Raw genomic sequence first — 15,680 nt, forward strand, 5'->3', positions numbered from 1 at the left:
ATCAGTGTTCCGTTAAGGTTTTTTACTTTTTGTCAAAGCCACTCAAATTATAACGAGTGCAAAATTTTTGACGATGCAATGCAGATGATAAAACACTGATTTACCTCCCATTTTCCTAAATTTCTTTTTATTAGTCGCCGGTAAAAACCGGCGACTATATTTGTTATAGTTTTAATATTATACCTATGGTAGGAGAAGCCCTTAAAATCTGAAAATAAAAGCATACCAATAATTGAACAATTAACAACAACAATTATTTTTCAGTAATCTCAAAAAATCAAACATATGATAACTTTGCTCAATGAAATGAAATATGCACATATTGACATCTTAAAAAGCAACATTACAATTTTCATAAAATGAATCAATAACGTATCCCCAAGGATCAGTCATTGAATATTAGTGTAACTTTTACTTTTTTCTATGTGTCAAGCATTGCTATTTTATAATATATAAATCATGAATGATATTTGAAATGACACTTTAGAATTATTTGGTTGTTTATATTTTATGAGAACTATTATATATTACATTATTTTATCTAATTATCAAAAAAAAAAAAAATGTACGCGTGTGGTTGTTCTTTTTGGATTCATATCTAATTATCAACAAATTCTCCCTGGTCTTTCGTAAGAATCACGTGACTACATGTTTATATAAGTTGTATATCGTTATAAAATCTATTAATAGTAACAGATTGCTGATAAGACAGGTTGGCAAAAGGTGTGGTAACTGATAAGATACAATTCATTGTAATTTTGTACAGATTATTACATAAGTTATTTTTCATTAATCAGTTTCATACTTTATATCATTAGAAAAACCTGTTTACTCATATTTTACACGTTAAAAACAAATTTTCAAAACATTTCCTTTCTTCTTGGTAAAGGGTTTAATTTGGCCCTTTCTGTCAAACTTTCGACAAGAAAGTTCAATTGTTAAGTTAAGGTTGAACATCCCAAAATAATGTTATGCTTAAGAGGCACATTATTGAAATATATAGTAGTAATCGTTGATTTCGGTATATTACGTCGGTTTCCGTCACGCAGGTTTCCAAAACGGTATGACGTTAGGGGTCCGAAATCGTATTAGATACATAGAAAAAAATAATAAACTATCTTTGTGTTGATAGTTAATCGCACTGAAAGGCAATTAAACGTTAATTTTATATATCGTATGTAACGATGGGAATACATGTATTGATTTCAACTAAATTATATATTTTTTCTATAGCACATAATTATGATGTACAACACTTTTACAGTAAAATTGTATTGTTTCATGAAATAATATTTTCATAGTCACTTTGCAAATATTCGATGATCGGTAATTATTTGTCGGTAATTATCTGAATCTGAACTAGTAACCTAAACGGATTTCAATGTATGGTACAACAGTATCTTTGTTTAAAGTACAATTACAAGAAGAATTACTCAACTCATTGTTAATTCTTCTTATTTTTATACTTGAGCCATTAAACTTATATTTTCTTATATTTATGATAATACAATCATTTTTCTATCCGGCGACTTGATGCTTTAGCATCAAAGTCTCTACTTGTATATAACTGTACTCATATACATGTCAACATGATACAATGCGTCCAAGTCAACCGTTGCCCCAAGTAACATTTTCTAAATGTTGAAAGTTTCATGAAACCGAGCACTATCGTGGGAACGCAAATAACTAAAAACTTTGCGGTTTATTTTTATTCGGGGAAGTGTTATATTTTTCAGTTTTTGTAATCACATTTCGCTTTATCTGCACTTTTTTAATGGACTATATTGTATATAGGGAGAGAATATATTGATAGAGCACTTCAGGGACTTGGACGACTTCTATACGTAGATCTACATCCAGCAGCAATTGTGTGAAATACCTAAATAACGCTTGATTGGCCAGTATAGTATAAATTTATGACGTTGACGTCTGTAATGCTAAGTTCACTAAGAAAAGATCAGGATCAGGTTCAAATGATCCTGATTTTAAATTCATAGATTTAGAAAACTAAAATAGATCGTATTTTGCTAGAATTAAATGATACATAAACAAAATGTTAACAATTGCTGATTTGCAAAGAAACAATCCCGTTTTGGGAAAAAAATCAACGTATAACAAAACAGATAAAAAAAGAAACAATCGATCAATTTTAGGATCAAGATCAATATCTTGAATATTTGGATCAATTGTAAAATGACCTTTGTATTTTTCATTTATTTTTTTGATTTTTGATTTTGGAAAAACTCTTCTTCAAGTCCAATTTTATCAAGTATTTATTAAATATTGTTTCAGATTCCAAATGTTCGTACTGGTTCTTATTACCAGAGACCTGTGCACAGAGCTATATAATTAAAAGTAAAAATAATCTTAGAACTACGTTCCCTAGTAATCAATGGTCAGATAATTTAGAAAATGAAATTTTAAATTTATTTTGTTAGAGGGCGTTTCCTGCATTTTGGTTGGTAGGAATAATGATAATATGCAACTGCAAGATTTGCCGCTTTTACGTCTAGAAGAGTTTGAGACGAATTCGATAGTATAAAAATATCATTTTAGAAAAAAAAGGTGGAGATAGAATACTCAAAAAATTAATTTAAATTAAGCGACGACATTTCCATAAACAAATCAATACGGTACTTCTTATATACTGAGTATATTGTAAATCGGAATTTGAATCTCAAATATTGAAGTTTACATGAATACTCAATTCGGTGTTTGGAGCTTACGAGATGTTGTTCTTTTGTTTAAAGAATCTGCTAAGATAATTGACTGCACTATTTCATTTTTATTTGTTTGGGTCGTCAGACCAAACAAATAATGGTAGCGAAATTTCAGAGTCTAATGTTCTTAATTGCAAATGCCGAAAGTAGTCCACTTTTTTGAAGCGGTTACTTCCCTTTTGTATGTACACTAAAGCCGAAAAATTCAGGGGAGATCACTGCGTAAAGATGGTCAAAGACAGGCGCATCAATTTTCAAGCAAAGTAATTCCCGAATGGTCGAAGATTTCTAATATTGTTTTCTGGTATTTTCTGATCGAAAATAACTAAATACAAAGCGGACATTCAATCTCTGACACAGAAGTTTATGACAAACCTAACAACAAGTAGTTCTCAAAACAGCTTAAAACTAGCGATTTAAAAGAAGAAATATTTTATTTTGTTACAAGTATCCAACAAATTACAACGCATTTAAAGTTAAACAATAGCGTTGGCTTATAGAATTGTCAATAAATGCACAATCACAAATTACGCGGATGAATATGATTTTATCAATGAAAATACTATTTTTAGCCATGTAGATTACCGAATACTACACAAACCGAGTAGTGGAATATATAGATTCTACATGTCGGACTGTTTGGGCGAGAGGATTTTCGCTAAAATATTTACTTCAATTTTTAAACAACAGGTTTACCCTGAACAAAATACCTCGAAATTAATAAGGATTACCAGGTACGTATATTAACGTACCTGGGATTACAAACCTGAATGCAATGGAAGTTCTAAATTTAGAATGACTTGATATTATTCAGACATTCTGTGTATAACTTCTCCGTGGTACAGTGGTAACGCGCTCGCTTTGTGAGTGAGAGGTCTCGAGTTCGAATCCCAGTCAAGGAAATTTTTTTTTTTGTTAAATTCTTTTTTTAATTGTTTTTGTTAAGGAAGTAGCCATGATTTACAATGATAAAGTGTGGCTGTGTCGTAAAAAAAGTACATAAATGATTTTTTGATGCAACTCTAGTTATGCAGAATTCCGTATGTGCCTTACAAAATGAATTATGAATACATAAAAATAAACTTATACAGGAAAATGCATACAGATATACAGTACGATTTAGATTGCAAAGATCAGAAAATACCAAAGAACTTGAAGCCCTTTGATTCTTTATAAATATACATGCTTATAGTAAGCTTCAGGATTATTTAGGACATCTGTGGTTAAACGCAAACAGTTAAATGAGCTATCGTTACAAGCCCTATATTTAGAATATATGGTTTTCTCTTAGCAGGCCTCGTTTCATCAATATAACGGTAACTCTCGGTGGCTGAAGGGTTTTCAGTGGCTCTGCTTTAGGAACGAGAGGAGTCTGGGAGTTCAAATCCGCAGTAAAGGTAACTCATTTTTTTAAATTTGATTATAGAGGTCCAAATGAAACATTTTGCGATTGAATATCGAGTGTTTGCAATTAGTCTTATGAGCCAATTTTTACTCACACAATTAAAAACGACTGGAAAGAAACATTGGGTGGGGCCACTCATAACATATCTATGCTCAACAACACTACGCACTCTTGGGTTCTTTACATTCTGAGATTACTCGACAACAAATCAAGCGCCTTCTGTGCTTGTGATTTTATTGATTGTAGCGAATGTAGCGATTTTCATAGCAACTGGCTCCATTATGCTCCACAAAATATTTTGAAGTCATACCAAGATCGGAATGAAAATCTGATCGGGCAGTCACGTATTTTCTCACATACGCCGCGAATCCTTATATGTCCAATCATTTAATGCCAGGCTTAATCATACATTAAAATGAATTAATTATTTATATAATATATATATAATTTTATTGCGCCTCTGGCTAACACGCGATGTAGTTAATGACGTAATAGGTTAAATGAAAAGAATTGTATTAGTTGTTACGTCAGAGATTTATCCAGCTCATGATTTTGGGTTTGTCATTGCAAACTGTCTGCTGAAGAAAAGTATAAGTAGTGTACAAAAGAGGAACACCAACGCTAAGCATTGTATCCTATTTGCTCAACGTTAAGCGCATGACTATTTCCCTGACCATCTTCTAAAATTACAGGGAACAGATAACCCTCTACTAAATACAATTTAATTTCTCTATTTTCAAAATAACTTCCTTGTTTACTCACCAAGAACAGTAAGAAAGCTTGAGAAGACGATCAGATACTACTTGTCAGTCAGGTCACCTTGGATTTCGATCTGCGAATCAGGGGCCTTATCAGTGAAGCTCACATCAGATAACATGTAGTACTATACGAAGAAAAAGCTGACTCAATTGCAATTTTACATCATATTATATTCCCAAAAGTGCAATTGAAATTGAGTATGCATACTGGCTCGCCTAAAATTTGTTTTAACGATCACCAGATAACCCATATTGAACTAAAAACTATCTTTAGACAATATCCCTATCAATTTACCTATTGCTTCTATAACTCAAGAGCTTAAGAAACAGACAATACGAGTTTTAAGATATTATTTTGTCACCATTTATATATCATGTATCTTATTATATTTGTATTTATTACGTAGGTTGAAAATATGTTGAGACGATGGTGACCATTTTAGGATGATATACAATGTCTTTGATATTAAAGCTACATGCCTCCAGATGAGCGAAAGTATTTAAAAAAAAGATTCAAAACCCACGTAATAATTTATATGTTATGTACGTGCGATTAATAGCTGTTTTTGCAGTATTTATCACCAAATTTCTCTAGCGTGACTAACACTGTAAGGGCTATTTTTGCATATTTTGATCTCCTTTTTTTAGTAATTTAAGAAGATTTTAGGTGCCGTTTGCAATGTGACAATTATTTCTTTGTTCACTTCATAATATTTTATTTTTAAATACATTATCAAATTTTCATGAAATTGAGCCGATCGAATTGAAAGCCATGGTACTTAAAGCACTACGCATGGACATTATGGTAAGAGATGAGGTAATATATCGCAGAAGAGTGTTGCTGAACCGAACGAATTCCATCGGAACCACAAATTCTTTGTGGTGTGCTATCACAACGGTCAAGGGAGGAACAGCCGCCGTTGATAACAGCGTTATGGCATTTGTGGCCAGGAGTCAAACACTGCACCGAGTTAAGGCTTGCTAATGATGTTGGCTTCTTTACATGCTCCAAGATTAGTCTACACAAAATTCAGAGAAAATTTTGATGAGTGTATTAGCGTTAATAGATCTTGCACTATCGACTTGGATAGGCACACAGCCTGCTAACCTTGTTTTGAGTGGAAACGGAAATACAGAGCTTCAGAATGAATCATGGCCTTATACATTATACTCACTTCATGTATATGTACTTGTATAATGAAATTCACGATAGGAATATTCATAGTTTATTTTTCTCTCTAAATACAGGTATAATTTTCATCAAATGGTTTGAAAAAGTGGCGGGAGCCACAAGTGAAACATGATAATTTTCATACCACAAGATGAAGATAAATCCTGTATTTATAGAAGAAACTCGCCATAATCTGTGTTAAGTTGATAGCTATCGCTCAATTGAAGAAGATGTTCCAATGTGCATTACGACCGCTGAATTAAGAAGAATAGTAGTCCGGCATGGACAACCGAGTGAATGACTAACGTAGATAATATTTTCCAGAGTGCCAGTGAAATTTAAATTTTGACTAGTGAAATACAGGAGAAACTGAGAAATCTAGCTATCTTTTCATTCAATAGTATTCATTTAAAGAGTATATGATAATTTAAACCCATAATTTTTACTTGACTCTTTTCAAATGCAAGACTTGTTTTGTATAAAGTTATTAAGTACTATGAACCATAAATGTTCGTTGTATGGAACGAATGTAGAACTAGTTTGCTGTAATTTGTACAGCCAAATGTATGTTTTCTCTCTGTGAATAATTTTAAATACATCACTGCTGGTATCTTCTAAAAATTTGTTTCAAAATAGGAGCAAAAAAAAATAGCTGGGGCGTCGAAGGAAGTTTTATTTTTTATTTGTAAAAAAAATAATAGATTTAGTTGTAGACTAATTAATGCATAGAACATAACGTGCAGCATTCGCGAAGTGTGTAAGTATGATCTTTGATCGCTATCGATGCGACCTATACTAGATGGCTACTGAGATGATTGAATCAAGGTAAGAAAACAAAACTTTGAAAATCAGGGGTCGTATAGACAATATTCTGTCTCTCATGATATAGAGAGAAGAAGCCTCATACTGGACCAACGTAATAAGGTTCGACTTTACAATTAAAAGTGAAATGCAAGCAATATGATCTATTTAAATAAGCTAAATGTGTTATTGCGTTATTCGTAGATATAGCATTACGGTAGGCATGACTGACTCATCTGATACCCACTAAAGTAGAGGTTCTTTTTCTCGTTGATTGGCGACGGTGTTAAAACTCGACATTTCACAGTTGTGCAAGGTGAAGTGTGTTTGTCTGGCTTTGACATTTGTCAGGCCTTAGCAGGCATCTCTACATGCTCCGTCATGACCATATTGTACTTCTTGCGCAGGCTAGCATAATGACTATACGTAGCAAATAGCCATCTTCAATTGAACGACATATATAGCTGTAAGGTCTCTGGAGAATGGAAAGTCAACTCACAACTGTAAATACGAAGTAGGGCATGCAGAAATACATGTAAAACTAGAAACTTGGTACAATTTAAAAGTTCCACTAAGGCGTGCAAATCAGAAATTAGGGTATATACATGTATGATCGATCTATCAGTGGTAAACTGGTATGAGGCTACATGACTGTTGGGCCGCACAAGGACCCTAGATTTTTTTGTGTTAAAGGACAGGAGAGACAGACAGTTGGAGCTACCAATCAGCAACTCTCGGCCTTTTCCGCTGAAACCAATAATAAGACAATGATGGTCTGGACGAAGGTCTGATATTCCCGAACACGAGCGATGCAAGAAATTAAATTTGATATTTACTAAAGATGGCGACTAACAATTAATCTGAGTGGCGTCGATTTTTCACTACAAACTAAAAGTAGGTTCTTACAGTGTTATGAATGCACATGTGCGAAATATACTCTTTTCGTACTACTTGGCAAAAGTGTTCTCAGCACTAATCCTTGAAGGTTTCAGCTTAAAGTTTATAAATTATCATTGAGGGTCTAAGCATAAGAGCCTTTCTCAACATATCTATGTGATAAGGGTAACGGCAACACATTTAATGTGAATATGTTTACTGATGTTATAAATTGTCATTAAAGATACAAAATAATATGTTTGTGAAAACGGTCTATATGGTAAAACAGGGATTCAATACACAAATGAAACTCATTCTATCATGAACCAAGTTTGAAATGTATTGCATCTAGCTTTCGGGATGAACAATCAATTAACCGTAACTTATAGAAAAAGATATGTTCATACGAAAAGTGACTCCATCAGTTCCACACACAGGTTGGTCCGCCTGGTCTGCACACGTGGTTGGACACTCTCCATGAGCACAATACAGCAAACCTTAAAAAGAAAAATAAATAAGTATATTTTTCTTCGTAAACATATACGAAAAAGGATACAACGAAACCAGTGTGCTCAATGAATACAGAAGCTTTGAGTAGATGATCACATGTTAAATGTCGACAACTCTATCCATATATTGTGCCAACAGTGACCTTTCCCGTAAACTAAACCTTAAAAGTTACTTTATTAGATTAAATGAGGCTATTAAAGACTGCAGCAAAATAAACATGTATGATACATGTACTATAGTACAATATCGCGAGAATGCGCCGTAATTTGCAGGTATTCTTAAACAAATCTTACCAAGAAACACAAAAACGGTTGCAATGTTCATCTTGCTTGTAACGATTGACGAAGGCATTAACTTCAATGATTTATTTATAGATATATCTATATCCATAACGTTATCTTTACAATTCGTGACTGGGGTCAAGTTAAAGCCAACACGATTTTTGCTTCTAAATAGGATCGTTATGACTGTGAGTTGAAAAAATTTAGGTTAAAGTTAACATTTGTAGATTGATTAGGGAAGTAAATAAAATTCAAATTGTACTTTAGTTCTCTTTTTCATTTGTCAACATTTTTTTTTATATTAATATCAGATGAAATATGTTGGAACTGAGTATAATGCCTTCTTTTTTAACATGAAATAATGCGTAATCTACTTGATTGTAGAAAGTATTATCTTATGCTTTCGAAAAAAGAATATTGGGCTTAATATATGCTTATCACTCACAGTATATCACTCACAGTTTGGGTGATATAGCTTTACCAAACTTCTTGTTGGCGTAGGTCTATATATTATTTGTATGAATCCGTAGCTTTGTAAATATATATACATGTACTTTGACAATGTATTTGTTGCTTTTGAAAACGACACTGATATAGTTAAAGGTTACACTACAAATGGGGACTAAATACATGTACCTAGATTACTTTTTCTCTTTTTAATAAAAAGAAAATGTTTCGAGAAAATATTCCAATTTTCACCTAGCAGACATCCATGTTCTATTTGCATTGATTTAAGTCCCAATTATAATTGATGTACAGCCTCTTTTCACATACATACGCACATATACGGGCTGTATTATCTTGAAGTACCAATATTTCAAATATGAATGTAAACACCGGGACACCTTTTTCCTATTCGTACTTGTCCATCCGCCTAACGTACGACTACGTGCTCTCCTCCCCCTCTAGCTATTCATCTTTTACAATTTCGCCATCACCCCTGATTTACTATCCGAGACTAATGTTGCGGACAGGTCAGCTTCCTCCCTTAGAGAATCGTGTACATTGTACTTCATTATCATTTAAATAATCTCTGGTCATCGTTAATGAAATTGTAATTAAAATTTAATTCAATGCACATGTATATGAACTCTCTACCTAAATTCTGAACAAAATCTGAAATTCGCTAGTCAAAACTTCATTTTCGATCATCATTCTAACCGTGGCAAAATGGCATCGTCAAGATACATGTTTTACCGTTGGATGTTTGCCGTGTCCTGTATTGCCATTGTTTCTTCACTCTTTGAAGAAGAATATAACAATGCCGATTATGTAGAAGGGGAGACAGAAGATAATATTGATTTTGAGGAAACGAACAGGCGGATTCAAGATGTGATTTTAGCACCGCTGCGGAAAATCAACAAAGAAGTTATTCCACTAAATAATGTCTCTGATTCTCTAGAAGTCACGATGGATTTTTCTCTTACATCTGTCACAAATTTCGATGAAATATCCGGAGAAATTAACATAGTAGCTTTCCTAAGACTGTCATGGAACGCCGTAAACCTTCCTAGATGGAAAAAAGAACTGCTTGGAGGGCGAACATCACTAACCATTTCCTCCGATTCGATATGGACACCACGGGTGTTTGTGCTGAATCCAGCAAAAACCGTGAAGGATCTTACTGCTGTGTCGCAGAACCTAAGAATATCTAACAATGGCACTGTTTCATGGGAACTCATTACAGAGTCGAGGTTAAGCTAGAAGCTTTAAATTCCGATATTTGCATACATTCAAAGTGTTGAAAACAAATGTAAACTATAAAGTTTTTACTCACAATTGATTAACAGATTTTTTGCATCTTACGGTTGTACAACACTGTATTTGGTAAGCCCCCATTAGACATAGGGCACTGGTTAGCGTCCGATGTTGCGTGACGTTATTATCTGTTACAAATCATCTGGAATTTGAGTCTAAAATTATTTGGGCCAAACTGTTATCGCTGATTCAGACACTCATGAGTGGATAATAGATGTGCATGTATGCGCAAAAATGGTATAATTGAGGATTGTAAACAAAACTTGCTTAAGGCTTTTAAAAGGAGAAAGCCTGTGTTCTCACGCCTCGCAAAATCTCCGTCGTAAAACAGTTATGAAGCAAGCATGATATAAGTAACTCCTCATTTTTCTAACAAAATAAGCAGTGTAAAGTTATTAGAATTCATGACATTTGCTTAGTAGGGTCTAGACTTGGTGTTTGATTGTGACCATTTTCCATTCGGATGATCAGACAACAGATAGCTGCTCTGTGTAATATTTATGACGCTATAGGGGCTACTGACAGTACGGAGGTTCGTACCGTCACGGAGATGGTGATATATCGATTTAGTAAGTGCTTGGACGTTGAGTCGTCAATCACAAAAGGTTGAATCAGGTGATGCGTTGATCAAGATGCCGTAAATCTAACAGGATCCTTAGAAATATACTAGAATATGATACTTTATTTATTGAACTCACTTAATATTCCGCCGATTATTCTGATCTAAGTATTCTTAGTCCTGTTGTATTTTTATACTCTGTTCCGTGCTCATATTCTGAGTGATACGATATGTCATTTGGCAGTCAGCATGTCTTTTTTAGGCCATATTCAGCGTATTCATTATATACGTTGAGCATTAGCTTAGTGACGATTGTTAAAAAAGTTCGCAGTCCCTTTTCCTCGCACTCTTCTCATTATATGTTTGTATATGTTGTAGACATTGTTTGATACATAGCTGCAGTGTCTCACTGTTTCTACTGTAGTCCACTTTGAGAATCCTACGTACAATGGGACAAATATAAAAATGTCCCAAAAGGTTGATAGTTATATTTGTGTAGTCTAACACTTTGCGCCTTTCAGTTAATATTTGTAAATAAAATGCTACAGAATTCGGCACGCGGCAGATATTTTATGTTCCTGACAAGGATGCCACCACTCTTTTGTGAATGATGGAAACACTCGAGGTAATAAGATATTACAAAACAGATGCGACGATGCCAAATGGCTCGTGTATTCGAAAGTCTCCTACAGCAGATGTAAGTCATCGCAAAGATATAGACGAATCATATGGAAATTTCTGAAATGCAGACAGTCTATCGTGGTTCGGAGTTAACGGTATAATGGGGAAGGACATTAAAATGCCTATAAAATGTGGCCAATACGGCTTTATGACTAATGAAGATGCAATATAATTTATATTGCTTAAGCACCTTACGTATGAGGCTGGATGAAGCATTGTTGTCACGGTTAATGTTCGGAGTTCATGTCTGCCCTACAATAATCTAGCAATGGAACGCTTAATGCTCGTTGAAGGCAACATTATTAAAGCATTTAGAAAGTATGTGTATAATAGTAGTTTGTGAGATCTCTTTAATGAAATGGATTTAGGCATGTTAGATGTTAATGCATCAAACTGAGAACAGCTAGAGCTGAGCATTGAGCATATACATATAATGTTAATAATAAAGTGTTTTCCATAATGGTTGCCTTGTTATTGGCCAACGACCTGATCAATATAATTAAGTCTGAGGCCAAAGGTCGAAGCTAAATATGTCATCAGTCTATAGCTCCAATAACAAGACATCTATGAAAACTAATTAATTGACAATTTTATTAATGAACTACCATAATCTCCAAACAGTTAAAGGTACTCTATTGAATCAACAAAAGTACCAACGAAAATATCGTTGTAAGTTGGTAATTGCATAAAAAATGAGATTCTTTTGTTCTGTAAACGTTATCAGTCTCCGAATTCCTATAATCCCTTGCAGCAAATCTTCAAAATGGCCACTTTTCATGGAAAAACACAAAGACAAAAAAAAACGATTCAATAAACGAAGCGTGAGAGCCAATCACATCCCAGTCCATAAGAACCGCTGCTTCTTCATAAAGGCGTACTTTCTTGCATAATTAGCACTTCTGTTAGTTATAATAGTTCGTAGAGTGACTCTCATACATACCTTAAAATTTGAGGTGAACACAATTGCGCCCAAAGTAGTAAAAGTTTAATTAATGCATCGTGTCATAGAATCATAAAGATAAGGTAAGCAATATAATAACATGATAGTAAGTAATGTGAATTCTCAACCAAATACTATAATTCTTTGATGTAGTACTGAATGATTCGCACTACAGCTAAGCCTCTAACAGTTGACAAAGATGATACTCTAATAGATATAATTTGTATTTACTGCAATAACTTATTAGCAATTATAGGAAATACAAATAATTGTATTGAAACTGTACAAAATCAAAAAGTTTTATGAGAAATAAAATTGTTAGCTGTATCTTAGGCATAATGACTTTATACATTACATGGCATGTTTGGATCACACTAAATAAAGTTTCTAAGTTTCTTTAAAGTCATCTTGGGAAGGGTATCCCTTGAAAGAGCTATAAAAACAACAAAATTGTACATTGACGTAAATATAAAATGCAACAATCCTTCGCTCCCCTATGCTACCAGACTTGAGTCGGTAAACTCTATTTACAACGAGCAAGACGTTTTATTATATATTTACCATAAGATAATCTTGACGAATAACTCGATTAAAATTTGAACCACGTATGATACAGTTATGATGCTGTGATCTCTCTAGGTTAATAATTGTAAGAGAAAAGTAATATCGCTCTTCCAAGTCAGTGTCACTAATCATATATTCGATTAAATGTACAAAAATACTGGTTGCGAACACCATTTTTTATTTTCTTATTCTCTGTATTCTTCTTATCGAAAGAGCATATATTTATAAGCTCTGTTTTTCAGTCAACTACTCCCGTAAAAATGGAAAAAGAAGATACGTATCTAGTGAGATATCAAATATAAAGCGGCAACTTATATTAATGTGACAGTTATGTTTAGGGGCTGAAATCAACAATCGAACTTTGAAAGGGCTTAGGACACGATATTAGAAATTGATAAGGCTTGACATTGGCAAATGAGCGACAGCGTTAGGTATAGTGAAGAGGAATTCACAATCGCGTTTTTCGATATTCATTCGAGATATCATTCTTTCGAGAATCTGCTCTAAAATTAATTAGTAATGCGAGGCAATTATTCACATACGGAAATCCAGACAAGATAAAGTCATCTGTCGGTAAAAAGAAATCGCAGCAGTGAAACGAATCCAACGGGTAAAGATAAATAAGCCAGGTCAGTCATGTTGGCAATTTCGTGAAAATTCCATGCAAGTTTAGTGTTAAAGGTAGGCCTAATTGTATACATGTATAATGCAGTTGTCGTTTACACAGAGCTATATTTAAATTATTACGCAATAAAGCTCACACAACCCAGGGTGATAGGCCTTTTAGGGTTTCTTAACGCAATAAAACCGGCAGTGGCAGCCTCAGACAATACAGTAAAGCTCACACAGTACCCACAATGATAGGCTTCACGCAATAAAACCGGTACCAGCTATAGCAACATCAGAGAATACAGTAAAGATCATACAACCTGCGATGATAGGCCTTTTAGAGGGTTATTAACGCAATAAAACCGGCTCTGGCAGCCTCAGAGAAGAACGTAAAGCTCACACAATCCACGGTGGTAGGTCATTTAGGGCGTTCAAAACACAATAAAACCTGCGGTGAAAGCTTCAGAGAATACAGTAAAGCTCACACAACCCGCGGTGATAGCGCATTTAGTGGATTCTGAAGGCAAAACACCGGCTGTGGCAGCCTCATAACCCGCGGTGTTAGGCCTTTTAGGGGATCCTTAAAGCAATGAAACCGATAGTGGCAGCCTCAGAGAATACAGTAAAGCTAACATAACCCGCGGTGGTAGGCTTTTTAGGGGATTCTTAACGTAATAAAACCGAGAGTTTCAGCCACAGAGAATACAGTTTAGATCACACAACCCGCGGTAATAGGCCATTTAAGCAAATCCCGGGCGTGGCCGCCCTCAAAAACCCAGGGGTGATAGGCTTTTAGGGTTTTTAACGATAAAAAAGGGCGGTGGTAGCCTCAAAATATCATGTATAAAACCCCACAAACCCCCGGGGGTGTGGGCCCTTTTTGGGTTTTTTAACACAATAAACCGGCGGTTGAGCCTCGGTGATAGGCCTTTTAGGGGGTTCTCAACGCAATAAAACCGGCGGTGGCAGCCTCATAGAATACAGTAAAACTCACACAACCTGCGGTCCTTTACGCAATAAAACTGGCGGTGGCAGCCTCAGAAAATACAGTAGAAGTCACGCAACTCGCGGTGATAGGTGTATAAGGGGTGGACATTAACGCAATAAAACTGCCGCTGGCGGACTCGGAGAATACTGCCAAGCTCAAATAACTTGCGGTTATAGGCTTTTTAGGGGTTTCTTAACGCAATGAAACCGGCGGTGGCAGCCTCAGATAATATAGTCAAGCTCACACAACCCACGATGATAGGCCTTTTAGTGGGTCCTTAAAGCAATAAAACCAGCGATGGCAGTCTTAGAGAGTACAGAAAAGCTCACACAACCCGCGGTGATTGGCCTTTTGGTTTTTTTTAACACAATGAAACCGGCGGTGGCAGCCTCAGATAATATAGTAAAGCTCACACAACCCGCGGTGAAAGGCCTTTTAGGGGGACGTTCACGCAATAAAACCGGCGGTGGCAGCCTCAAGGAATACAAACAAGCTCATGCAACCCGCGGTGATAGGTCTTTAAGTGTGTCCTTAAAGGAATTAAACCTGCGATGCCAGCCTCAGAGAATACAGAAAAGGTCATACAACCCGCGGTGATTGGCGTGTTAGTGGGTCATTAATGCAATAGAACCGGCGGTTGCAGCCTAGACAAGTAATACCGTAAACTCAACACAACCCGCGGCGAAGGCCCTTTTAGAGGTACTGCTTAGGCAAAAAACCCCGGCGGCTGCTGTCTCAGAGAATAGAATCAAGCTCACACAATCCGCGGTGATTGGCCTTTAAGATTAAGGTCCTAAAGGCAATAGAATCGGCGGTTACAGCCTCAGATAATACAGTAAAGCTCACACAACCGGCGGCGATAGGCCTTTTAGTGAGTCCTTAACACAATAAAACCGTCGATGGCAGCCTCAGAGAATCAAGTCGAGTTCACACAACCCGCTGTGATAGTCCTTTGAGGTGGACCTTTAGGAAATAAAACAAGCAGTGTCAGCCTCATAGAATACATTAAAGCTCACACAACCCGCAGCGAAAGGCCTTTTAGAAGATCCTTAAGGCCAC

This window comes from Ruditapes philippinarum, unplaced genomic scaffold (assembly GCF_026571515.1).
Source record: "Ruditapes philippinarum isolate M1 unplaced genomic scaffold, ASM2657151v2 ctg573_1_1_1_1, whole genome shotgun sequence".
NCBI lineage: Eukaryota > Metazoa > Mollusca > Bivalvia > Venerida > Veneridae > Ruditapes > Ruditapes philippinarum.